Source organism: Cebus imitator, unplaced genomic scaffold (genome assembly GCF_001604975.1).
Source record: "Cebus imitator isolate Cc_AM_T3 unplaced genomic scaffold, Cebus_imitator-1.0 Scaffold27, whole genome shotgun sequence".
Lineage (NCBI taxonomy): Eukaryota > Metazoa > Chordata > Mammalia > Primates > Cebidae > Cebus > Cebus imitator.
In genome coordinates, this window is record NW_016107342.1 from 6,237,653 (window position 1) to 6,264,517 (window position 26,865).

The window sequence follows — 26,865 nt, forward strand, 5'->3', positions numbered from 1 at the left end:
GATATTATTAGATAATAAAACAGAATCATTGTTAACTTTCTTACTACAATATTATGGTAATGTAGGGAGAATGTCTACTCTCAGGAGATGCATCTCGAGTATTTAGAGGCGAAATGCTATGATGTCTGAAACTTAAGAGACAGAGAGAGAGAGAAGGGCAGACACAGCAAAATGCTAACTGTATGCTGGTGCAGCACACAGGCATGGTATGCATGAAGTGCTTTCCTTTTTTAGTAACTGCTCTGCAGGTATGCCCCCCTGTGCCATTTCATTCCCATTCAAGGGTACTTTATTCAGCTTCTCCAGACTTTAGCCCAGAGACATGGATTTTTGCGTTGGCTTCATTATCTGACAGCAGGAGCATCTGCTCTACGTGCTGGCATCAGGTTTCCTGTCCAGAGGCACACCCAGGTGCAGCTAGGGAGTCCGTGACAAAGCTGTTCCACACCCTGAATTCCTTATTTCCTACAGGCAATGGGGTAGAAAGAGAAGCCTGAATTATAGCTGTACCCAGGCAGGTTCCGCTGACAAGCGTTTCCAGCTGCCTTACTACATGGTGATTATTAACCACATAATGGAAGTCCACCCAGCCTGCGCCCTCCACTGCCACAAGAGGTGTCCCAAATGATTTCCAATAATAGCAGTGCCAACCATAGTCCTTCAGTACTCATCCATGCCAGACACTATTCTAAGTGCCTCACATTTACCATAATTCATGGATTTCCAGATGGGGTTAATCTTCACCATAGTATCATTAAGTACTACTATCAAGTACTGAATGGAAAACGCTCACTGTTGGCAATCGCCAAAAAAAAAAAAATTGCAATATAATTTACATTCAGAATTCTAAGTCATCTTTGCTAGAAAAGGCAGGAATTTGTACTGGGGGTGGGAAGAACTTCACTATTTCTCTCCTAAAAACCATTCATGTAAGCCCCCCTCAAATTCTTGCATGTCTGGGCATCCATAATCATTTATCATGAGAAAGAATATATCACAGTCAAAACCACAGCTTGCTTCCTGACATGGGTTTTGTCCACCATGGCAGTCAAAGCAAGAGAGGTGAAGATCTATGACCTCATTCAGCTGTTCCTCCCAAGGCCTCCCTAATCGGCCATTTTGCCAGTGCTCACATCTGTCTTTTCATATTAATGTCAGAAAGTTCAAAAGACTTAACCAGATGTTTCCCTGATCAGAGTTACTGCAGACAGTTATTAAGGGGGAGAAAATAAGCTTCAAATATCCCATGGAGAGAGAATAAAGTAGGGTGGGGAAACCTTCAAACATCAAGGAAGTTAGGCATTTGAATCTGTGAGAGCAGCAACATGAACATGTGTAGAAAAGAAGTGTGGGAAAGCATGTGGAAGTGACTGCAGTACTGAACTGTACAGTAACTACATAGAAGACAGGATTTGGCATTACTCAAACAGGAAGTCTTCCTTGGGATATCATACCACCATAGGAATAAACGAACTCTCACTATAGGCAACAAGATGGATGAAGCCTCACATAATGTTGACCTAAAGAAGTTAGACACTAAAAAGTACATATTCTAGGGCTATATGATATTTATTTAATTTTTTAACTAAAAAAAATTAAATGTGTTTTAAAATATGTACATAAAATCCAACTCAAGCAAAAAATACTTGATGCTGATAGACTTCAGAATAGCAAGGAGGGTGTAGGGATTAGGAAGGACATGACAGAGAGGCTTGCTGGTCAGGCTCTGTTTCTTAATCCAGATACCAGTTACCTAGGTATGTTCCATGTGAGAATTCATTAAACTGTATGCCTCTATCTGTACACAGAAAGCTGTTCCACACTGAGTTCCCTGTTTCCTACAGGCAATGGGGTGGGGGTAAGGGAGGCCTGAATTTTGACGAGCTTTACATTAAATATCAGTAACATCTAAATTAAATTTCCATATATATGTTATACTTCAATAAAAAGTTTAATTCACAATATGAAAACAATTTAATATCCCTACACCAAGAGAGCCCTGACTTCTATTTCTGAAACAACCTTAGAAATGATGGTATTACCTAAAATCATCAACTTAAAGAAAGTGAAGGGCTTAAGGCAATTGGGAGCCAATATCTAGTCTGCATGTAGAGTGAAATTAGACACAGTCTCTGTCACAGCCTTACATATAACTCTACAGGCATTAGCAACAATTTCTGGGGGAAGTAATTACAAAGGCCTTTGATCTCTATTATGTCTTCCATCTGGGATTTCAAGAAGCCAGTAAACAAACAAGGCCCAGCAGTCCCCTGACAGAGCCACCTGTCTGCATCTGTTTACAGCGCCAGGTCCAGATCCAGTCACCTTTCCATGGTAGCAACTAAATTCAGGAAAGGACCTAGAGGTTACTAAGGTCCTCGTATGAGAACATCATGACTTAAGCAAGACTTGTATTAGTTAACGCTCATCTACTCTTCATAAACAGGAACCCAGTCAGAGAGCAAATCTACATGTCCTATGTTGGCACTGCCTAATATACCAGATTCTTTTTTTTTTTTTTTTTTTTTTTTTTGAGACAAAGTCTTGCTCTGTCACCCAGGCTAGAGTGCAGTGGCATGATCTTGGCTCACTGCAACCTCCATCTCCTTGGTTCCAGCAATTCTCCTCCCTCAGTCTCCCTAGAAGCTGGTACTGCAGATGTGTGCCAGCATGCCTGATTAATTTTTGTATTTTTAGTAGAGGCCAGGGTTTCACCATGTTGGCCAGGCTGGTCTCAAACCCCTGACCTCAGGTGATTCACCTGCCTTGGCCTCTCAAAGTGCTGGGATTACAGGCATAAGCCACTGTGCCCAGCTAATATACCGGATTCTTAAAAGTGAGAAAGAATAGAGAACTTGAGAGAAATAGAACAGCCTGCTACACAAGACCTCCCAATTTTATCTGACCTTCTTGCCTACTGTTATAGATTGAATTGTGTCCCCGCCTCATCACGCAAAATGTACATGTTATAGTTCTGACCCCCAGTACCTCATCAGAATTTGGAAACATGTCCATTGCAGATATAATTAGTTAAAATGGGCTCATACAGGAGTAGGATGGGCACTGATCCAACACAACTGGTGTCCTTCCAGAAGGGTCAATTCAGACACAGACACACACAGGGAGAACGCCACAAGTTATGAAGTTATGTGCCCACAAGCACAGGAAGTACCAGAAGCCAGGAGAGAGGCCTGGAACAGTTCCTTCCTTAGTGCCTTTAAGGGATCCCAGCTGTGCCATCGCCTTGATTTCAGTCTAGCATCCAGAACAGTGAGATGATCAATTTCTGTTGCTTAAGCCACCAGTTTGTTACTCTGTTATGACAACTCTAACAAAAATACACCTACATAGCCCCCTTTGGCAATGCTGGTAATCGAATCAGCGCTTTCCTTGTCTCAGAGATCAGGACAGAAGTGCGGAGAGATAAAGCAGACTGCCTTAGATCACAAAGCCACCCAGGATAGAATTCAGGAATGAGACAAACTCTGCTGCAAAAGGCTGTGAGCGGGAAAGCAGGAAAGAAATGACAAACTCACCTTACCTGGAGGCCTGCGAACCCCTCTGTGTGGGTTGGTTTAAGATGCTCTTGTCTAAAGGGAACTCTGGGGGCTAAAGCACATCCCAGAAGGTGCCCTCCTATCCCTACAAATCTAAGCCAACACCAGGACGCCTTCCCCCATAGACTTGTAATTCCCATTGCGAGAATGAATTACTCTTCAAACACCTGAATCTGCTAAAAAAGAATGTAGTTACTGAAAATGAGGCAAGAAAAAAAAAGAGAATATGAATAGAAATGGCATTTTAATAAGTAATGAGACTTCAAGGCAGGCTGGTAGTTTGGAATCACTTCTGAACTTTAATATAGAATTAATCTACACTGTCTTCCAAAAACAGCAGTCCAGCAAAAACCTTGCAAGACCGTGTCTATTTCAAACGCAGCCATAGAAAATAAAAAGGAACCTCTAAAAGTGATCAATGTTAGAACGGGTTTTATGAATTAATCTCTAGTTATTAAGGATCAGCTACGGCAAAAGCCCAAATTACATTAAACATCAGTAATATCTAGATTCAATTTAGTATTAGCCATAAAAGCACAACTAGAGTTACATTTTATGAAACATAAATGCTCTCATTTGAAAGAAATACCTGCCATAGCTGGATACCAGTCCAAGTACCAAGCACTGAAGAACAAAACAGAAACCAGCCTCACCCTCACAGAGCTTAGAGATGAGCTCACAAATTGGACTTCAGAGGTAACTCACACCATGGTAATATCTGCTGGCCTTTTTTTTTTTTTTTTTAAGACAGGGTCACTCTGTTGCTCCAGGCTGGAGTACAGTGGCATGATCATAGCTCACTGCATCCTCAGACCCCTGGGCTCAAGTAGTCTTCTCCCTCAGCTTCCTGAGTAGCTGGGACTACAAGGCACAAGCTACCATGCCCAGCTAATTTTTATAAATATTTTAGAGATGGGGGGTCTTGCTATGTTGCCTAGGCTGGTCTCAAACTCCGGGTCTCATGTGATCCTTCCACCTCAGCTTCCAAAGCTGCTGGAACTACAGGCATGAGCCACCATGCTGGCTATATTGGTTGGTCTTTAAAGGTAGAAATTAGGTACCTCATTAGCACAGTAGGTAGAAGGTCAGTCTCATAAAAGTAAAAATTCAGTGATAACAGTCTTAGAAATTTCTATTTGTTCTTTCAGGTTTTAAAACGATCCAGCCCTCCATAACTATCTTTGAAAGGAGTTCCTCGCAGGTACGCCATATGGGAAGACTATTCCCCCTTGTGCTGTGTGGCAACCATGGAAGCAGACCGAGGTGCAGCTTGAGAAAACCAAGGTCGCTGATTTAACCCTCAAAGGACCAGGTAACTTCGGAGACTATACTCATTATCCTGGCTGGCAACTCCAGGTTTTAAGCCACTGGTTTACAGGAAGAGACTATGCTCTCCAGAATTCTCAGATGTTTCATGTGCAGAACATTTCATGAATGGGAAGGAAAGCAAAAGCAAACACAAATAAAGACCCCATTATGGCAGGAGATCATGGCACCTTCCAAAGGGAGGCAGGGGTGCAAGGTGATGGCAGTGTTCCTTCTGCTGCTACATATGGGATTCCCTCAGTCAGTCAGGAACCCTTCCCTGGCCTGACAATGTGGCGCTGTGACCTGACATCCTCAGCCTACCAGGCGAATTAATAGTGTTGACTGTCACATTCCTCAAGTGAATCCTAAGATTCTGAGTAATTCAGAAACAGCCACTTTAACAAAGTCTGCCCTCCAGGAAACAGCAGCAGCTGCTTCAAGGAGGCAGCTCAGCTTCAGCCCAAAGCTATACCATTAGGACTTGATGCCATTCCAACCCGCCTTCTTTCTGAATGACATCAGATCACTTTCAGCCAAATGACAAATTGGAAGAATAGACGCCAGTGTGATTAACTTCAGTTTTTACATTATTAAATTTGCAATTTGTCCATTAAAAAGACGCGCAGCACTTCAGAGGATCAGAGCTGGCACACTGTGCTAATGGTGTTGAGTTTTCACTGTGGCACAAGTGAGCTTAAAATTGGGGCAATTATAATTGTATGTGTTCATGTGGATATGCTCAGCTCACTAACTTTAAAGAACAAGATACCATACATGAAAAAGTAAGGATGAAAACCTTCAAAGCTACTCTCTTCAAATCACTTTAAAAGCAGGCTGAAAACAAACACTTTGAAGTTCTGCTCCAGCAGAGTCCTGGGGAAATTTTAAAAAGAAATTAAACTATAGTTATAGTTATCACTTATTACATGCCACATTGCCTTTAAGAAAAAAAATCAAAATGTATAAAAATAAGGTTTCAAAATACAAAAGGATCATATTTGCAGAGTTAATCAATCATGTCCAGGCAGCTATTTAAGGCATGACAGAAAACAAAGCACTCACCTCCCCAGGCTGCAGGAAAGCAAGTAAGTTTCACTGCCCTCCAGAGCTTTCTACAAAGACATGACTGGGGGCTGCCTGTGTTCTGGGCATGTCCCCAGTCTGATCCTTTGCCTTATCTTTGCAAAGTTGCAAGCAACTTCCTGGGAATTAAAAATGGCTGCCAGGGCGCTCTGTGGCATTTTACAGGCCACTGGTCACCAAGTCGTCCGTGGCCATGCATTCTAGCAGCTAGCAGTTTGGCTACGGCGGGAGGAACACTTTGTCATCCCTGCAAATTACAAATACCAGAGTGCATGTAGGGCTGCGGGGCTACAGACCCTGCACCTACTGGGTTAGGAATGTTTTCACTTCTCCCTACTAAGAGTTTCCTTCCTCCTCCCCACAGAGCCAGCTCCAACTCCAGCACATCTTAACCTTGGCACTACACAGCCAAGGAATTTACAAAAATGCCGGAACATCCGAGGTTTAAAACATTCATGATAACAACCTCCAATAAATGAAAGCAACCAAGTTTTCCAGCCACTTCAACTTTTGGTCTTTTTTAGTGAGGACTTTTTTCTCTACTTTTTAAAGTAATATATCCACATTATAGCCCATATATTAGATCCAGAACAGTTTTTTAAAATTTCGTCCCATACAACCACCATTAATACTCCCTTCTTGTCTTTTTTTCACAGAATTGTATTCTGCCTCATACCTAACTTAAAACATACGTTAAATATTATTTTGCCCTCAAAATGTATATAGTACTACTATTTCCTTATCTATTCTTTTCTTGTTAGACAAATAACTCACTTTCCATTTTTCTTCATTATAAATTATACTTCAAAGAACTATCTTTATGACAAATCTTTTTCTGTGTGTCAAGCATTCCCTTGGAAATAGATTTCTAGAGTTAGGCTGAAAACTAATATTTCCAAGAGCTGTTCTCTCAGAGTCCTGAAAATATCTGTTTAAACTATAGTTACCACGTCTTCTTATATGCAACATTCTCTTTAAGAAAAAATCAAAACATATAAAAATAAGGTTTCCAAATACAAAGGAATCATATTTGCAGCCAATCTATTTTATCCAGGCTGCTATTTAAAGCATACCAGGAAAGAAAGTCCTCACTTCCCCAGGCTGCAGGGACACTAGTAAGTTACTCTAGTGCTACTCTGGTAGCTAATAAGTTTCTCCAGTGTTAAATCCTGACATTTCACTTTCCTATATTCAAAACCCATCCTCCCGCTCTTCTGGATTCTTCTCCAGGATCTCCTTCTCTCCTAGATTGGCCTCAAACTCCATCAGCCTCTTGCCTCATCAGCTATAGCACTGGCCATAGTTTCTAAGGCTTTTTGTCTTTGCTTTTGTCTCTGCATGTTTTCACTCAACCACCAACACTGCCGAGCGCACTCAGAAAGGTATTCTGCTAACACTGTTTTTAAAATTATATGGATTACATATTTGTTTAACTTACCTGCTTTTCAGAATATATGACATTTAGTGATCAGAAGCATTTATTAGGTATCTACTGCAGAAAAACAAAACTCGGATGGTCACATGACCAATCTCCTACTTTCTTTTTTGTTAAGATTTTCCACAAATCTGGAGTCAAACTCAGGTCATATTCAAACTATGTACATTAGCTATGGGTTTTTTTAAACTTCCACCCTCTACTCCTTCACTTACAAAAAATAAATAAGTTTTCTTTTTTCTTTTCTCCACGAGAAGTTCGACAACTTTTAAAGAGTTGAAAAACATGGTTCATTGATTATTGTTTTTTTTTCCAGTATCCTATGAAATACTTAACTTCATCACATGAACAGATTTAACGCAAACATACACATTAAGTCTACATTGGTCAGAAATGTGTTCAATAAAATGTACACATTGCAAAACACAACGTGAAACCACAGCCATAAACACATAGACCCATCTAAATAGAAACAGTCGATCTATATTTGATTGGCTGTGTCTACATTTTTCTGTTACTACGATATTTGTTTACTACTTATCCAATCAGCAATGGCACTGCTCACAAGGAAGCAACAGTGAGTGCCAAAGATTTGAGAACAATTTATAAAAAGGGAGGGAACGAGAGGAGAAAGAAGATTTCTGAATTTAAAAATCAAAAGCATAAAGAGCAACCCCAAGGCACATAATTGTCAGAATCACCAGGGTCGAAATGAAGGAGAAAATACTAAGGGCAGCCAGAGAGAAAGGTTGGGTTACCCATAAAGGAAGCCCATCAGACTCACAGCAGATCTCTCAGCAGAAATCCTACAAGCCAGAAGAGAGTGGGGGTCAATATTCAACATCCTTAAAGAAAAGAACTTTCAACCCAGAATCTCCTATCCAGCCAAACGAAGCTTCATAAGTGAAGGAAAAAGAAAATCCTTTGTGAACATGCAAGTACTCAGAGATTTCATCACCACCAGGCCAGCTTTACAAGAGCTCCTGAAAGAGGCTCTACACATATAAAGTAACAACCAGTACCAGCCACTCTAAAAACATGCCAAATGGTAAAGAGAATCAATACAATGAAGAATCTGCATCAACTAATGGGCAAAACAGCCAGCTAGCACCAAAATGGCAGTATCAAATTCACACATAACAATATTAACCCTAAGTGTAAATGGACTAAATGCCCCAATCAAAAGACACAGACTGGAAAATTGGATAAAAAGACAAAACCCATCGGTGTGCTGTATCCAGGAAATCCATCTCACATGCATGGATACCCAAAGTCTCAAAATAAAGGGTTGGAGAAAGATTTACCAAGCAAATGGAGAGCAAAAAAAAGCAGGAGTTGCAGTTCTCATCTCTGATAAATTAGACTTTAAAGCAACAAAGATCAAAAGAGACAAAGAAGGACATTACATAATGGTAAAAGGATCAATGCAACAAGAAGAGCTAATGATCCTAAATATATACGCACCCAATACAGGAGCACCCAGATACATAAGGCAAGTTCTTAATGACTTACAAAGAGACTTAGACTCCCACACAATTATAGTGGGAGACTTTAACACCCCATTGCCGATATTAGACAGATCAACCAGACAGAAAATTAACAAGGATATCCAGGACTTGAACTCAGATCTAGACCAAGCAAACCTAATAGACATTTACAGAACTCTCCATCCCAAACCCACAGAATATACATTCTTCTCAGCACCACATCACACCTACTCTAAAATTGACCACATAATTGGGAGTAAATCACTCCTCAGCAAATGCAAAAGAACGGAAATCGTAACAAACAGTCTCTCAGACCACAGTGCAATCAAGTTAGAACTCAGAATGCAAAAACTAACCCAGAACCGCACAGCTTCATGGAAACTGAACAACTTGCTCTTGAATGTTGACTGGATAAACAATGAAATGAAGACAGAAATAAAGACGTTCTTTGAAACCAACGAGAATGAAGACACAACATACCAGAATCTCTGGGACACATTTAAAGCAGTCTCTAGAGGAAAATATATAGCAATAAGTGCCCACATGAGAAGCAAGGAGAGATCGAAAATTGATACCCTATCTTCAAAAAAGAGCTAGAGGAGCAAGATCAAAAAAACTCAAAGTCCAGCAGAAGACAAGAAATAGCTAAGATCAGAGCAGAACTGAAGGAGATAGAGACACAAAAAGCCCTTCAAAAAAATCAATAAATCCAAGAGCTGGTCTTTTGAAAAGGTCAACAAAATAGGCCACTAGCCAGATTAATAAAAAAGAAAAGAGAGAATAACCAAATTGATGCAATAAAAAACGATAAAGGGGATATCACCACAGATTCCACAGAAATTCAAACCATCATCAGAGACTATTACAAACAACTCTATGCACATAAACTAGTAAACCTGGAAGAAATGGATAAATTCCTGGACACTTGCCTCCTCCCAAGACTAAACCAGGAAGAAGCCAAAACCCTGAACAGACCCATAACAAGGGCTGAAGTTGAAGCAGCAATTAAGAGCTTACCACCCAAAAAAAGCCCAGGTCCAGATGGGTTCACAGCCGAATTCTACCAGACATACAAAGAGAAGCTGGTACTATTCCTTCTGAAACTGTTCCAAACAATACAAAAAGAGGGAATTCTTCCCAAATCATTTTATGAGACCAACATCATCCTGATTCCAAAAATTGGCAGAGACTCAACAAGAAAAGAAAACTGCAGGCCAATATCCATGATGAACATAGATGCAAAAATCTTCAATAAAATACTGACAAGCCGATTGCAACAGCACATCAAAAAGCTTATCCACCATGATCAAGTAGGCTTCATCCCGGGGATGCAAGGCTGGTTCAACATACGCAAGTCTATAACCGTAATTCACCACATAAACAGAACCAAAGACAAAAACCACATGATTATCTCAACTGATACAGAGAAGGCCTTTGACAAAATTCAACAGCCCTTTATGCGAAAAACCCTCAATAAGCTAGGTATTGACGGAATGTATCTCAAAATAATAAAAGCTATTTATGACAAACCAACAGCCAATATCATACTGAATGGGCAACAACTGGAAGCATTCCCCTTGAAATCTGGCACTAGACAAGGATGCCCTCTCTCACCACTCCTATTCAATATAGTACTAGAAGTTCTAGCCAGAGCAATCAGGCAAGAAAAAGAAATAAAATTTGTTCAAATAGCAAAGGAGGAAGTCAAATTGTCTCTATTTGCAGACGACATGATTGTATATCTAGAAGACCCCATCGTCTCAGCCCAAAATCTCCTGAAACTGATAAGCAACTTCAGCAAAGTCTCAGGATACAAAATCAATGTGCAAAAATCACATGCATTCCTATACACCAATAACAGACTTAAAGAGAGCCAAATCAAGAACAAACTTCCATTCACAACTGCCACAAAGAGAATAAAATACCTAGGAATACAATTAACAAGGAACGTAAAGGACCTCTTCAAGGAGAACTATAAGCCACTGCTCAACGAAGTAAGAGAGGACACAAACAGATGGAGAAACACTCCATGTTCATGGTTAGGAAGAATCAATATCGTGAAAATGGCCATACTGCCCAAAGTAATTTACAGATTCAACGCTATCCCCTTCAAGCTACCAATGACCCTCTTCACAGAACTGGAAAAAAACACCTTAAACTTCATATGGAACCCAAAGAGAGCCCGCATAGCCAAGTCAATTCTAAGCAAAAAGAACAAAGCGGGAGGCATCACACTACCGGACTTCAAATTATACTACAAGGCTACAGTAATCAAAACAGCATGATACTGGTACCAAAACAGAGGTGTAGACCAATGGAACAGAACAGAGGCCTTGGAAGAAACATAACTTATCTACAACCATCTGATCTTTGACAAACCAGACAAAGACAAGCAATGGGGAAAGAATTCCCTGTTTAATAAATGGTGTTGGGAAAACCGGCTAGCCATGTGCAGAAAGCAGAAACTGGACCCCTTCCTGACACCTTACACTAAAATTAACTCCAGATGGATTAAAGACTTAAACATAAGACCTAACACCATAAAAACCATAGAAGAAAATCTAGGCAAAACCATTCAGGACATAGGTATAGGCAAGGACTTCATGACCAAAACACCAAAAGCATGGACAACAAAAGCCAAAATAGACAAATGGGACCTAATCAAACTCCACAGCTTCTGCACAGCAAAAGAAACAATCACTAGAGTGAATCGGCAACCAACAGATTGGGAAAAAAATTTTGCAGTCTACCCATCTGACAAACGGCTGATATCCAGAATTTACAAAGAACTAAAATGGATTTACAAGAAAAAAACAAACAAGCCCATTCAAAAGTGGGCAAAGGATATGAACAGACACTTTACAAAAGAAGACATACATGAGGCCAACAAACATATGAAAAAATGCTCATCATCACTGGTCATCAGAGAAATGCAAATCAAAACAACATTGAGATACCATGTCATGCCAGTTAGAATGGCAATCATTAAAAAATCTGGAGACAACAGATGCTGGAGAGGATGTGGAGAAATAGGAACACTTTTGCACTGTTGGTGGGAGTGTAAATTAGTTCAACCATTGTGGAAGACAGTGTGGCGATTCCTCAAGGACCTAGAAATAGAAATTCCATTTGACCCAGCAATCCCATTACTGGGTATATATCCAAAGGATTATAAATCGTTCTACTATAAGGACACGTGCACACGAATGTTCATTGCAGCACTGTTTACAATAGCAAAGACCTGGAACCAACCCAAATGCCCATCGATGATAGACTGAACATGGAAAATGTGGCACATATACACCATGGAATATTATGCAGCCATCAAAAACGATGAGTTTGTGTCCTTTGTAGGGACATGGATGAACCTGGAAACCATCATTCTCAGCAAACTGACAGAAGAGCAGAAGATCAAACACCGCATGTTTTCACTCATAGACGGGTGTTGAACAATGAGAACACATGGACACAGGGAGGGGAGCACTACACAATGGGGTCTGTTGGGGGGAAATAGGGGAGGGATGTTTCGTGGTGGGGATTTGGGGAGAGATAGCAAGGGGAGAGATGCCAGATGTAGGTGATGGGAAGGAAGGCAGCAAATCATACTGCCACGTGTGTACCTATGCAACAATCTTGCATGTTCTTCACATGTACCCCAAAACCTAAAATGCAATAAAATAAATAAATTGGAAAAAAAATAGAAAAAAAATCAAAAACATAAAGTTTATGGGGCATCTAGGAATTATGTAGTCATTGGATTTATAATAAAAGTTTCTAAAATATAGGTCTATATGAATGATTGACTCACTGTGGTTAGTGAAATACAGTCTTTAAAAAGAGAAAAGGCACTCTGCTTTCCTTAAGATTATTAGCACTGACTGAGCACACGATATGGTATATTAACAAAACATGTAAGAAACTGCTAATATGGGTTGCCTTGTGGCAAAAAAACTAGCTGCCTGGAGGAGGTAAGATGGGGTGGGGGATTCTCACCGTACATTCTTTTCGACTTTTAAATATTGAACCATATGAGTAAATTACCCATTCGGAAAATAAATTGTATTTTTAAAATTTAAAGGATTTCATAGGCTATTCTGGAAGCTCAATAAATGTTAACTCAAATTAATCCATTTCCCAGGAAAGTAAGTGGTATGCCTGGAGAGACCACTTAGTTAACATTTTTCTTCAAAGAGGGAACATACCTTCATTTCGCCATCTTCTAAGATCATGGCAATATTATATTTTTACTATAATAACATTTTTTTCAGCCCAATTACTCTTCTGTGAGGCTGGAAGGGCCCATCAGCACGCCTTGATTCACAGTTGATTGCCAAAGCCTCTGTGTGTGCCCTTAGAAGTCAAGTTCTTATTGCTAGAAGCATGGAGAAAACCTCAGAGAACTTCCTATCACCTCAACCTGTGCTCTGTACATTGGAGAATCAGGCCTATATGTGCTAAAATTATTCCATTTAAGGGCATTAAAGGTGATGTTTTAGGTCTATATAGAAGTAACTGCAACTAAAATCAGAAATCAAAGGAGAGAATAAGAGAGCACCGTGTGTATGTGCATGTGCATGTGTGCATGCATATGTGTGTGTGTGCATGTGTGTGCATGTGTGCCACCACAAAAGTGGCTCTGTGGTTGACCCTTTGAGTAAATATTCACTTGAGCCTCTGACATGAACCCACATTGATCTGCCCCACCTGGACACTCACAGGCCTCCACAGCAGACACATCTTCTTTATGTAACTTGCTCATGTCTTGGCTATAAGACCCTCTGAAAACACTCATTGCATTTGCGACTTCTGGATTAATATTGACCCTTAGATGCTTGTATGGGCTCTAATTTTCTATTGAGTCTCCATAAGCCAATGGACCATGGTCTGTTGAGGCTTTCCTCCCCAGACACCTCACTTCTGCCCTCCTTCTCCCTTAGTACGGCCATCACCCTAGTCTGAGTCTCCACACCCTCGCTCGAGGTTGCCGTCCTCTCTCTCTTTCATTTCGCTTCTGATTGTAACTCGGAGGATCAGCAACATGGGCTAAAGGGAAAGGATCAGAGACAGGCAAATCCAGGCTGGAGGGCACCTGAGTGCATCACCCTGCCTCCAGAGTTTTGGTGATGGTCCAGCAGATACCTATAGAAGTGCAGGCACCTATGCCCACTTGGATCCCCAAGTCTGTCATCCAAGGAGATGCAGCAGTGGTAGGACCATAAGCAAAAGAAAGAACTGAGTGGAAGAAAAGGAGGTCTCAGCAGCACAGCAGATCTTCCTAATGCTCTACTCAGCACAGAGTCCCACACAGCTGCAGGACACAGCCCAGAACCCACACTGCCTCCCAGCATCACAGCAGTGGGCTTGGACAGATGGCAAGAACAAGGCAGATGCCAAGACCCAGCTGGCATATCAGTAACAGCAGGAGATCGAAGATGAAACTCAGAAACACGGGCCGAGAAAACACCATGAGGGTGGAGGGCACATACCTTCTCTCACTCAGGGCTTCTGCTGGCTTTCCACCTCCAGCTAATGGGTGTGAAGCTGTCAGGGTGCCTCTGCCCACATCAGCAATGGGTCAGAGACCAAGAGATACACTGGGCGGGGCCTACTACTGAAAAGCAAGAGAAGCTACAACTGCACGGGGTTGTAGAAAGCAGTGACAGCTGCCAGCCTGCCCTTCTACTCACTCAAAAACTCTCTACAGCTCCTTCTCCCTCATCATTATCATCATCATTAAACCCAGCAGTGACTGGGCATGCATTATCCATGAAGACCTCACCTCTTACCTTTCTCCCTGCTCCCTATTCTCCAGCCACTCTGGTCTCCTTGGTGTTCCTTGAATAAACGAGGTTAAGTTCACACCCCAGGGCCTTTGCACTTGGTGTTGCCTCTGCCCAGAAGGCTCGTCCCATAAGTACCTTCACAGCATTTTTTCTCTCCTCCTTCCATCCTCACTCAAATGTCTCAGGCTTTCCTAATCACCCTATTTAACATTGCAAATCCGGGCTGGGCACAGTGGCTCAAACCTGTAATCCCAGCACTTTGGGAGGCCAAAGCCAAGGTTAGATCACTGGAGGTCAGGAATTTGAGACCAGCCTGGCCAACATGGTGAAACACCATCTCTACTAAAAGCACAAAAATTCGCCAGCCATGGCGGTACGCACCTGTAATCCCAACCACTCAGGAGGCTGAGGCACAAGAATCACTTAAACCTGGGAGGTAGAGGCTGCAGCAAGCTGAGATCACACCACTATACTCCAGCCTGGGCAACAGAGTGAAACTGTATCAAAAATAAATAAATAAAAATAAATTACAAATCCCCTCTTTCACCACCCCAGCATTCTCCCTTTCCTGTCTTATCCTTCATAGCATTTATTACACTGACATCCTGTATGTTTACTTATGTGTTTGTTTGCTGTCCTCTTCACCAGAGGCAATGTGCTGAAAGTCAAGAAAGGGTAAAACAATAAAACATTAGGAGACTGACGAGGGTAGATCACTTGAGATCAGGAGTTCAAGACCAGCCTGGCCAACATACCAAAACTCTGTCTCTACCAAAAATACAAAAATTAGCCAGGTGTAGTGGCCTGTGCCTGTAATCCCAGCTACTCAGGAGGCTGAGGCAGGATGGTCACTTAAACCTGGGAGGCAAAGGTTATAGTGAACTGAGATCACGCCACTGTACTCCAGACTGGGCGACAAAACAAGAAAAAAAAAAAGAAAAGAAAAAGAAATGGTAAAACAACACTCAAGAGAGAAAAGGGATGTTATCAGCAAAACAACCAATGCCATTATGCCCCTTTTCTTCTTCCCACTGCGAGCCATTTGCCTCCCAGTCTTTAACATCTGGACTGAGAGACCTTGTCCTTGAAGTTTTCCTTCGTGACTCTTTGATTCCCTGGTCTTCTCTTTCTCCAAACAACATCGTTTATTCTGTGCCAAACGTCACACTAACCAAAAGCACCTGCCTCCTTGGGCTACTGGGAGAATTAAATGAATTAGTTCATTGAATGCTTAGAAAAGTCCTAGGACAGTGCTCCGTCATCGCTAAGTGTCCAGGAAATCACAGCCATTGTTACTATTTAGTATACGTACCTTCTATCATATCTACCGATTCAAGCCTTATTTCTACAGCTAGAGTATAAGCAAACTGAAGGCAAAGAGCTTATCCTGCATTGTGGGATTTCCCAGTGTACTGACTCCAGGTTTTTAATGATTATTTGACAACTGATTGAAACAAAGTATTTCAACTTTTAAAGATTCGTTTGAAAACCCTTAGAACTTCTATTTAAACAGTGATTCCAATCCTTTACCTCTCCCAGGACTGACCTGGTATGCAAATACGGCAAATCCCTGAAAACAGCATTTATAACAGGAGCTTTGCTATAGCATGAACAGCAAAGCCAAAATACTATACAAAAGATCAAACAAATATTGACTCAAAGAATTTTCCCCAAGGCAACTGTTATAGTCTTATCTTGAATGAATGTTTGCACAGTTAATTAAGTATTGCTATGGACTCAGCAAAATCCCAGGCAGACCCTGCCAAGCCGAGTTTTACATTCCCACTGCTTTATCGCTATTTACAAAGCCATGCACAAGGCCCTCTCCTCCTAGCCCCTCACCTATCAGTCCTCCTAATGCCGGGTGTGGAATTAAATGATAAGTAAGTCATACACCTTTTATCTGTAGACAAAAGATAATGGAATTGCAGTGCCAAGGATTCCATTTACCTATCCCACAGCAAATATGCTCTGTCATTACCCTCCCAGAAATCAATCAGGCTGCATCTGTTACTACCTGTTGACTTCTTGGAAATGTATGAAATAGTACAATCATGTAGAGAGAGAGGTGTTTACTGGTTTCACAGAACATGCCTCTATACACCTGGTACTAATGAAAGTCTACTTCCTATGCTTACCAACCAAGAAGCCTGCGAGAACACCTCAAAATCACAGCATGTTCTGTATAGTGAATAAGCTGATTGCTAGCTTACAAAATGGGTTGTCTAAATATGGAGGTCAGTTATGATGAACAGAAGCCAACAAGAGTCATTCACAACCATTCTTCCTTCCCTCCTTCTATTCAGCCATCATTTATTGAGCACTTATGATGATCCAGGCACTATTCCAGGCACTGGGAATATCATGGGAAATACAATTAACATACTCTCAGGAACATTTATGAGGGGGGAAGGAGATCAATAAAATAAAGAGGTTAAAAATTTATAGTGTGTTAGATATTAATAAGTGCTAAAGAGAAGAAATATTAAGAAGCAGGGTATGAAATCCCAAAGCTCCAGTAGAAGGAATAAACCTGTAGATGAGTAGCCAAAAATATCCTCAGAAAGAAGCCACTATTTGAAGAAAGTGGAAAAGCCAGCCTTGCAGGGAAGTGGGGAAGAGTCTTGCAGGAGGAGGAGAGTGAAATGCCCAGGTCCTGTGGCAGAGCATGGCTGGCGTGTTGAGGAACATTCAGGAGGCCAGTGTGGTGGAGCCTGGTGCTCACTGGGAGACAGAGAAGGAATAGAAGCAGGGAGCAAGACCCTATAGCGCTTTGCTTCCAAAACATACACATTTTTACTAATCTCAGAAAAGCCACCTGTTTACCAAATTTTCATTTACTCACAACTCTCCAGCTGTTCTTCTTCCAAGAATTTATATACTTCATGATAAACAATTCACATACACACACATGTACATACACACACACACCACCCACCCCTGCAATTTAAAAAAAAAAAGAAAGTTTTACAGGTAGGCAACATATTTGCCTGGGGAAAGCTCTTAAGTTTCTATTAATAAAAATGAAAACTGTTCATGGCTTTGAGTGTAAGCTTCTGCAGGACTGGGACCAGGCTTCACAGTAGGAGACACTGCTCAGCACCATGGACCACTGGGTGCCCAGCGATGCTGTGAAAAGACGTCATGTGAGCTAACAATAATAATATGCAGAGTTATAGGAGATGGGAATGTTGAAATTTATCCCAGGGACTTTTTGAAATGTGGCAATGCTTCAAAGTCTTTGGCAAATTTAAATGCCAAGCTGGCTCATGCAATATCCAGACCACACATCCTTCCTGCCCAACCAGCTTCTCAACATAAATAAGACACTATCAGCCAAGATCTGTGACACAGCAGCAGGCTTTGGGGTGGTACCTTAAGATCTGCTATCTTCCAATTCTATTCAATCCTAATCAACCTAGTTTATCACATAAAGAGTTTTCCATTACAAAACATTTCTAAGCAATTCTACTACAGTGACTCCACTTTTCTTAGGTATACACAGTCTATGTTACCAAGGCAAAAAGCAGCACTACAAGAAATGTCCTGTGTAACAAAAATTAGTTATTATGTTACATGGATATTTTGTGTGATGGTAAGAAAAACTTAAAATGTCAAAAAAAGTTATGATTATGAATGACTAGCCATAATTCTGTCTCCATCAGGTTCTCCCGACGCCATCCCCACCAGCTCACCCACAAAATGGACACATTCCTGTGGCTGAGTCACTTTTCTGGCTCTCCTTGTTTGGAAGTTACACCAAAACTTTAAAAAAAAAAAAAAAGTATACATAATAAAGAACTTCGGGGTGGGGTTGTGGGGGAAGCAGCTGAAACTTCAGAAAGGTATGGACAGACAAGTAAAAATTAGTTTGAAGAAGAAGCCATCTGGAACAGTGTGGAACAAAAGGCAGAAGAGATACTTTTTAGAAATGTCACTTAGAAGACCCCAACAGCCAAAACGGTAGAACAAACTGAGCATAAGTTTGCATTTCAGGAAGCGTTGAAAGCTGCAGGCAATAAAACTTGCAGTAGGTGACTTCTCGGCCCCATGGTGTGGGCCTTGCAAAATGATCAAGACTTTCTTTTATCCCCTCTCTGAAAAGTATGCCAACATGGTATTCCTTGAAGTACATGTGGGTGACTGTCAGGATGTTGCTTCAGAGTGTGAAGTCAAATGCAAGCCAACCTAGTTTTATAAGAAGGGACAAAAGGTAGGTGAATTTTCTAGAGCTATAATAATAAGGAAAATCTTGAAGCCACCATTAATGAATTAGTCTAATCATGTCTTCTTGAAAACATAACCAACCTTTGGCTATTTAAAATTTGTAATTTTTTTTATTTACAAAAAGTATAAAGTATGGAGACTATATACCCAACTGCATCTGGATAATAATAAAATATTAACTCCAAAAAAAGGTGTTACTAATGTTCTCTGAAAGATGTAAATGAAGCTTGAAAATTCAGAAATATTTGTTTGTTACTTTAGTTTCTGAACTGTGTTCCTCTCAATGGTAAGTTGTATCAATTACTCTTGGAATAACTAGACTTGGAGAAAGAGTCTAACCTGTGGACATAAGAAATGTACCAAATTTTTTACTTAACATAATACATTCTGCATTATTGAGGGCAATGGCATATTCCAAAACAAAGCATGGTAAAAAGGCTGCAGGAAAAATCACGACCAGATTTCTCCTGCCCTGCCTCAAACACAAGCCAGCTATGCTACAGAGGTTAAAAATTACATGCTGATTTCTTTTCAAACTCCCTTACAAAGCAGAGTTTGGGGCAAAGATTCATTCTAGTTTGCATTTTTCGAGTCTCAGCAAAGAAGCCCAAAAAAACAAAACCTCCATCCTCACAGCGGTGAGGTGTTCCCCACTCACCTTGGAAAAACAGGACTTCCTGTTGAGACCATTCCCTCCCTCTCCCCTCCTAACGGGCCAGTTTGCATCCTTCCAAAGCAAAAGCTTTTCTACCCTCCAGAAAGTTTTGGTCAAAGAAGATTCATATATAATACAGAATATATGCTACTAGTGAGTAGTCAAATTCTTCTATTGCAAAAAAGAAGAGAATAAATTCTCCATTCTGATGGCAAAATAACTATTTGAGACATTAATAATTATACCAGGAATCTTCCTAAATTGTATAAAATTTAAATAAAAATTAGAGGAAAAAAATCTTTTAAAACAAAGATTATTTAAGAGAATTCCCTCAAACCAAAGGAAAGAAGCAAAGACTATATAGTACCACTTTATTGCCCTACAAGGATAATATGTAATGCCTATGATCAGAAAAAAAATGAAGTTTTAAAAAGTTAGACATAGAAAAGATAAGAAAAATATATATACTTTTAAAATGTTATCAATAAATATTCTAGAGGGACAAATTGCTTTTGACTTTTCTGTATTCTCTGACGCTCTCATAGCATGTACTCATTGATAATGGAAAACAACTTTTTTTTTTTTGAGATGGAGTCTCACTCTGTCACCAGGCTGGAGTACAGTGGCCTGATCTTGGCTCACTGCAACCTCCGCCTCCTGGGTTCAGGCGATTTTGCTGCCTCATCCTCCCCGGTAGCTGGGACTACAGGTGCACACCACTACGCCCAGCTAATTTTTGTACTTTTAGTACAGATGGGGTTTCACCATGTTGGCCAGGGTGGTCTCTATCTCTTGGCCTCATGAACCACCTGCCTCAGCCTCCCAAAGTGCTAAGATTACAGGTGTGAGCCACCACACCCAGCCAAAAACAACTTTTTTAAAGATGTTTAAATGATTAAAACATTCAAAGTTTAAAATGTTTATTAAGGGTCATAAAGTATAAATATAAAATATGATCAGGAAAATATGATGATAAAATATCATCACTAATCATGCAGCCTGTCCCAGATAAATCATTTACACACTACATACCAGTGCTTCTCAAACTGGAGCAGGCATAAGAACCACCTGGAGAGTGTGTTAAAATACTGGTGATAGGAATAGTAGGCAGCCATTAAAAAGAAGGAAATTGTGTCCTCTGCAGGAACCTGAATGCAGCTGGAGGCCATTATCCTAAGCAAATTAACATGGAATAGAAAACCCAATACTGCATGTTCTCTCTTAGAAGTGAGACCTACATATTGGGAATAAAGATACACATGGAAACAAAGATGGCTACAATAGACATGGGACTACTAAAGGGGACAGGAAAGAAGGGGTGCAAAGGTTGAAAGCTAACTATTAGGTACTATCCTCACTATCTGGGTGTCAAGATCAATTGTACCCCAAACCTCAGCATCCTGCAATACACCCATGTAACAAACTTGCACATATACCCCCAAATCTGAAATAGAAGTTGAAATTTTTTTAAAAAGGGAACACATAATGATAAATAGAACATAGATTCTCTAGACACAAGACACAAATGGGTAGCCAAAAATGGTACTGCCCAGTCTGTACCATGGTCCAGTGAACTATAGCCAAAGAACTAGCAGCTTTTTTCTATATATAAAATTTATTTTATTACAGGCTCAGGCCTGTAATCCCAACACTTTGGGAGGCCAAGGTGGGCAGATCTCTTGAGCTCAGGAGTTAGAAACAAGCCTGAGTAACAAGACGAAGCCCAGTGTCTACAAAAAATACAAAAAATATGGCCAGGCACAGTGGCATGCACCTGTAGTCCCAGCTACTTGGAAGGCTGAGGCAAGAGGATTGCTTGAGCCTGAGAGGTAGAGATTGCAGTAAGCAGAGATAGTGCCACTGCACTCCAACTTGTGCAACAGAGCAAAACCTTGCCTCAAAAATCAATAAATAACTAAGTTGTGTTGTAACACACACACACACACACACACACACACACACAAGACCCCCACAGGTGATAGAACCTGGTAATCTGCATTTTAACAAGCTCTCAAGTGGTATTGATGCTGCCAATCAATCCGGCTCACTTTGAGTAACCAGATTTGATGCAACAGGAAGTGACTGCATTCTAGCTTGAGTTCTCTCCTAGGAAGCATGCCATGCTCATTCTAGACTGAGCAGAAGAGGAAGTGAACTCAAGATTCCACCTTCTTTCAGAATTCTAAAGCAGGAGCACAGACTCATTTCTCTCTAATCAATCCTTGGTGATTGAATGCTTAGTCATGTCCTTACTAGGGGGTCAGTGAAATTAAGATCGTGATTCCAGGACTAACAAGCTTGTTAGAGCATCTGATGGAACTTGGCAGATTGCCTCTACCCTCTCTAGAATTCTCTATACACTTAGCCAGTCTTTTGATAGCCTTCAAACACCACATTGTTTCCTACAATGATTTTGGGTGTCTAAGAACAGGAGGTAGTCCATGAATTCAGTAACTATCACTTATAAGGAGACAAAGAAGGCAGACATACACTCCATGAGCTGCCCAAGAGGGAGGGAGGGTGAACTTAAAAATAGCCCATGCAGTCCCTGCCCTTTCACTCCCAACCATGCACTCCCCAGACACATCGAAGTCCTCCAGGAGTCAATGCCAAAATCACACTCGGAAACAACACAAAACCTCAGTAAGAGACTACAGTGCCTAAGAAATTACTCAGGCCCCACTCAAACTCCTCCACCTAGCCAGCCCATGAAAGCACCAGAGGGTGACCATCATGTTTCCTTGCACCCTAAGGAAGAAGGTAACTGGCTGAGAGGCCTCCATGTTCCAGGCAGTAACAGCCCCTGAGAGGAACTAACTTAATTAACCATTCAGATGAGCACAGAGAATTCCCACCAGCCTCCAAGTCCCCAAACTCCACATCTGCCATTTATTCCCAGTGCTGTCATTTCCTGCCTGCAGTGAGCTAATTACACACAGTGGGAATTCTGGAGCTGCCGGTTCTAATGTTTATCCGCTGTTAACTTGTTGTGTGACCTCAAAGATATGTCTCTAGTGCCTTTATTTCCTCTGCTATAAAAGCAAGATAAGGGAATGACATGCTTGACAAAGTGCCCTAATATAATACTATACTCATTGCTATCTCAAGATGCTCGCAGGAATTGTAATTAACATGTCTCTTTTACTGAAGCCTTTAAAGATAACTGATGACATGTTGTCAAAAGTGTGGGATCTCAAATGATATTTCCTCTTTTGCTAAAACAGGTTTTAGTGGCGAATGCTACCTATAAAACTGTTGATAAAAGCAGTATGAAATGCACTTCTTTGTAAATCACTGTTTCATTCAAGGGGGTGTCCATAACCATAACTCTAACCATGACTTCATAAGTAGAAAAGTCACCCTAAGTTAGTTTTCCATAGCCTTAACATACAGCATTGAAAACATAGGTAAAATAGGGCTTCACTTTTAAAACTAAGTTTTAGAAGACTAGATAGTAACACAGTCTGTGCTGCCATATCAGAAAAGCTGGTTACAAAACATTTTGTATAAAAAGCAATTGGTATAATCAGATTTTGTAAGTCTATATGAGCATGAAAAAATATACAATAAATGGTAGCTATTATATTCCATATCTATCTGTTATGGCCCTGGCCCTTTTCTTCGGCATTTGACTTAGTGATATATTCCAGTTATAACATATTGCTAATCATTGATGTGTCCCAAATTTACTGTGAATTGTCCCAGTCTTTTATATAGAAGTTTTTAATTCATGTTCTTCACATGTACCCCAAAACCTAAAATGCAATAAAATATATATTTAAAAAAATAAGTTTTAAATGAAAATATTCAAAGTTGTTGGCTTTTTCCCTGATAGTTGCTTCTTTTGCTTTAAAGCCATAGAAATTGTCATTCCTGCACAAACCTAATACATATTATATTTTCTGCTACTTTTCCTATAATTTGATTTGCAATATTCAACCCTTTGGAGTCTATTTCTGGGATATGGCATATTTGGTGGTTCTACATTGATACTTTACTATGTTCAACCCTGGTATTGAATAATTGTTTCTCATTAATTTATTTTGAAAACTTTAGCACATTTGAGCTACATGTATTTGGCAAATTATCCTAATTCACTTTTAAAATATGACACAAACACCTCAAAGTAAAAACCCAAATATACATAGCAGCTTTTTAAGAAATATCAGTAAGACATTATCAATAAATCAAATGATTATCAAGCCATTTCAACCTCAGTGGAGCACCAGTCAGCTAAGAATTCCTGTTAAAATCGATCCTCCCTATTCAGGAGAAGATTTTGACAATGTAATTGCAGGGTATATAAGCATATGGTAGCTGAGTCATCAACTACTGTTTGAATTCAACAGTGTTATGGGGAGGGGCTACTTCTTGGGTGGCAATGTTATTCTGACCCTGAAACAACTGAAACTAACACCCCTTGACCTGAAAAAAATACAGGCAAAAGAAAGAAGTAAAATTCATTGTTTAATTTGGTCAAGATTTAGCACCATTGTTTCCACTCTAATGATTTTCCTCCAGATATATTAGAAACCTGACATACACAATAGGTACCATATAAATTTGCACTTGTTGTTAGGTTTCTAATGTCTGCATCTTGCCATTCCCATTAAGATATAAGTTCCTGAACTGGAAAGGCCGTGCTTACTAGGGAAGGAAGGAAGAGAGAGAGAGGAAGAGAGGGAAGGAGGGACTTGGTGAACCTTGCAGCTCCTTCTTTACTGAGTCTGGCTTACAGTGGATACTCAGGAAAGTTTACCATTAGACAAACTATTTCAGGACTCCAGCCACAAATGATGCTTAACAAAAAAAAGAACACATATCACTGTAAGTTTTCATTTGAATTCATCTCCCCTACTGACTACAGACAGATTTTTGCCATTAATTCACACCCTGAAGCACAAGACATGATCTTTTTCTTCACTTGCATAGCTACGATTCGTCATTATTCAGCCCTATTTTTTATTCAACAAAATAGCATTGCACCATTAAGATTCTGGCATGTCTATTCTTGCAGTGGTTATTTTGAATGTTGCCTTTTAGAAGCAACTACTCCAAGAAAAAAAAAAACTATCACATCTAAGGTATACATTTGGCTTGGTTTTATAACTTAAGCTTTCATTTTCCTGTTGCTTTTCCATGTAGGGGAAGAATGGCTGAGAGAGGTTCCTCTGGAGTTGAGGAGGTCCTCATGTTTGTAATCCCTGCTCTTTTTATTTATTATTATTATTTTTGAGACGGAGCTTTGCTCTTGTTGCCCAGGGTGGAGTACAATGGCATGATCTCAGCTCACTTGAACTGAGTTCAAGCAATTCTCCTGCCTTAGCCTCCCGAGTAGCTGGGATTACAGGCAGCTGCCACCACACTCCGCTAATTTTTTTTTTTGCATTTTTAGTTGAGACAGGGTTTCACCATGTTAGCCAGGCTGATCTTGAACTCCTGACCTCAGGTGATCCACTCACCTCAGCCTCCCAAAGTGGTGGGATTACCAACATGAGCCACAGCACCTGGCATAATCTCTGCTTTTAATCCCTTTCTCCAATAAATGGACTAGAGAAAGCACCACCATCATCATGATCATCATCAAGGCTACAATTTACTGAGCATCTTCTAGATGCCAATCACACTGCTACATAATTTACACATTATTTTTAGTGCTTGCTGTTTTTGTTATCAAAAAGATTCTGTGATGTTTCTTCTTCCTGTCCCTGAAAAAAATGCTGTTTAATCTTACACTTAAGTATAATTTTAGAGATATTGTTTAACTTTTTAACCTAATAAATAACTATCATTATAAGAAATTTGATGCTTACTTTTATAATGTACTTACCTTCTCAAATATAAAATAGAAAAGTATACCCTATAAAAATGTCTTGTCCATCCCCATTTCCCTCTTTTCTGTCTAGGAAGAATGGATATGTTTGTCACACAGCATAAGGAGTCCAGGGAAATGGTGGGAGATTATTTTACATGCTGGCAAAGGAATGGTATTTGACTCCTTGCATGCCCCCATCCTCCCAAGCCCCAAGGAATCCAGGAGAACTGAGAGGTAGAGTTACACCACCAGTAAATACTAATTGGGCTGCCTCCCTCTGTCCTCTCTTCCAGCATTTGCCTAGGGTGTCAACTAGAAAGTCAGGCTTGCCTCACAGGAGGCTCCCAGAGAGTAGAGAGAAAATTCCAAGGAGTCTGCCAAAAATGCAATTCCTTCAATTATATTGGGATAGAGTCACCTAAAAACACGAATCTTATTACTAAATCTAAACATTAAGTCTTATCATAGCAGTTCACATTCACTACAAACCATGTTCAAGGAGGCACTACAAGGATCGCTGGAGCCCAGGAGGTCAAGGCTGCAGTGAGCTATGATGGCTCCACTACACTCCGTCCTGTGTGACAGAGCAAGACCCTGTCTCAAAAAAAAAAAAAAAAAGGGATGCACTGCAGCCTGGTAAGTCTGAGAAAGGCTACAGAGCAGGCCTGTAGAAACACCTCTGCTCATCTCTAAGCTTTCCATTAAGTATTGCTGGAGATACCACCATCCCCATCTCATTCCACAGAATCTAGATCCAAATCCACACTAGCATATTTCCCCTTCTCTCCCAAACAGAAGCAAGAGAAAGAACACGTTAGATAGGCCCAAAGGTCTTAGTGTTAAAGGACTGTAGGAAGGTCACGAATTGAAACCAGATTCTTGGAGTGCCAAGCATGCCCAGTGTGGGTGTCGACTGCCCCTCATGGAAACTCCCTCTGGGAAGCTACAAAGAGGCAGAGCAGGAGACATTAGACACAAGCTGTGCCCCATACTGGTGAGCCCAATCCTTCACCTCTCCCTGTGCTCCTATCTTTTTACAAATGACTCCATAGCTCCTTCCACTATAGGAGAGCAATACAAAGTCCTGCCCACTGATTCTGGGTTTTCGTCGGTGGGAGCCTAGGCCTTAAGAGTATTGCAAGTTCCCTCTTACTCCTGACAGCTGTGCCATTGCCTTGGGAAGCTGCCCCAGGATGCTACTGCCCTCAGCTTGGATCCCAAACCGAAGGCCCAGCCAGGCCTCGGCCAAACCCCAGGAAACTCACAACTGCAGGAGTAATAGCATGTAATTGCTGTTTTAAGCCACTGTATTTTAGAGTATTTTTACATGGTATTCTTACGCTAGTAGTTAACTAATACACAGTGCAAGAGACTGCTCATGGAAAATATGACATGCCCCTTCCCAGAAAAAGGATAACTAGATTGTTGTATGTGCTGTTGTTATGAGAGGTTTAGGCGAATTTACTTAGTCATTGCTCACAACAACGCTACAAGACAGATAGGATTGTTATCTCT

At 40.6% G+C, this 26,865-nt stretch overlaps 1 protein-coding gene and 1 pseudogene across 6 annotated transcripts in view; one reads left to right on the forward strand and one right to left on the reverse strand.

The window, feature by feature from the left end:
• Positions 1–26,865, reverse strand: part of LYPD6B (LY6/PLAUR domain containing 6B) — a 199,061-nt gene that overhangs the window by 150,841 nt on the left and 21,355 nt on the right. The gene's annotated exons all lie outside the window — the stretch shown is intronic.
• On the forward strand, positions 17,758–18,934 carry LOC108300401 (annotated as a pseudogene).